A 1,936-nucleotide genomic window follows, 5' to 3' on the forward strand; every position below is an offset into this window, starting at 1 on the left:
CTAAAGGGGATTCATCCACACCTTGGGCAGTATTTCTTGTTCTAATAAAGCTATACCCATTGTTTGATTTCTTCTTGGATTTACTTGTCTACATCTCTATCTACAACAACCATCATATGTCAACAACAATTCAACGAGCACAACAAAACAACATAAAAATTGGAGGAAAAAGGAATTTGCACCAAAACTTGTAAGTTCCTATATCCAGAATATTATAAGAACAATTCTACAAACATGAATCATTCCAAACATAAGAAGAAAGAAAAACGAATCTGCATCAAAACTTGTAAGATTCCAAAACAATGGCTATTCAAGTTGAAATTACTAATTATCCAACAAGAAGCGCTAAAATGTTGAACTAGATACTAGAAGAAAGGGTACAATTGAAAAGGGTCATAGCAAAACCTTAAGTTCATCTTTTTTATAACGAGATCAACAAAGCTTGTCAACAAATCCTAATGTGGAAACCCTATTTGTGTTGAGTCGATAGTACCACAAAAGACAATCACAGCCCGTTGATGCACAAACTTTGAATCAATATGTATACCAATTCAAGGGTTGAAGAAGAAAGTCCTAATATGAGTAAGACAACGTTGCAATGGAGGAAGGCGTCAACATTGTCGTCGGTAGAGAAAGGAGACAACGAAGGAAGGAGGTTGCAAGCTAGGAAGGGATCTGCGATATCGTTTACGATGGGGCTGGGCAAAGTAGGGAAATTTTCAGTCGGTCTCTTTTTTCCTCAGGAGCGAGTCAGATAATTTTCCATGGCCGAATCATAGGATGAGACCAGGTCACATGCATTTTACCCTTTAACAAACGGGACCAAGTCAGCTAAAAGTTATAAACGGACCCAATCAGCTACATATCAAACATGCCCTTACTCGGTTGTCTAGTACATTGCTTTTAAAGCTTGGTCCCAATATGTTTTCAATGATTAGCTTTTAAATGCTCATGATATTTATCTTTTTAAATTTAAGACAAAATTGTAAATTTGATCCTGTATTTTGTCAAAAATTAGGACTTTGGTCTAATTTTTTGAACTTTTTAAAAATGACAAATTTGCCATTTGAATTTCAATTTTCTATTTCTTTTATTTAATTTAACTATTTTTGAAAATAAAATAAAAAATAATTACCCCTCCCTACCTATTACTAACCCAGTTACAATTTCTCACTCACAAACAAACATACACATACATACACATACACACTACAGGAAACCGACCGCCACTGCCGTCCTTCATCTTTTCCGACTCATGACTGTTGCAAGAAACCACCCACCAATGTCATCCTCCTTCTAAAGAGAGATGATGGGTTTAAAAAATGTTGCTCCAGAGATCCTCATAATAGCGGTGACCTCTAGTATGAAAAATATAACGACGATGATGTCGGTGTTTCTAGGGTTTTGATGTTTCGAGGGTGGGTCTAAGATAGACCAGGAAAACCATTGAAGCGTGGCGGCGAAGATCTGTAGCTCTTTGTGGGTTTAAGACAGATCTGGCAAATCGATTTGGTTTTCTCTCTCATTTTTCTGGTGGTTTTAAGATTTTTTGTTTGCGCATCTCAAAAACTCAAATTTTGTTGTTTGGACTTATCCCTGCGTGTGTTTGGAAAAACAGAATAATTGTAGGATGTTCGATTTTGAAAATATTGAAAAACGTATTCTTGTTCTTTAAATCTAAAAAAATTGAGTTTGTAGGAATACGTTGTTCTTGAGTTTGCAGATCCGAAAAAATGTGTGTTTAGTTTTTCAAATATGATTTTTTTTGTTTGATCGGAGCTAGAAGTGGTGTCCGGCGGTAGTGGTGGTGACTAGTGCGGTGGTGGATTATGGTGATCGTTTCTGATGGTTTTTATTGACCAGATAGACTTCAAGTATGAATAACAAAGAACGAACAAACTAAGAAAAGACTAAATAGAAAAACAAAGAAAATGAG

This window comes from Lactuca serriola, chromosome 4 (assembly GCF_051521515.1).
Source record: "Lactuca serriola cultivar US96UC23 chromosome 4, Lser_US96UC23_V15, whole genome shotgun sequence".
In the NCBI taxonomy this organism is placed as follows: domain Eukaryota; kingdom Viridiplantae; phylum Streptophyta; class Magnoliopsida; order Asterales; family Asteraceae; genus Lactuca; species Lactuca serriola.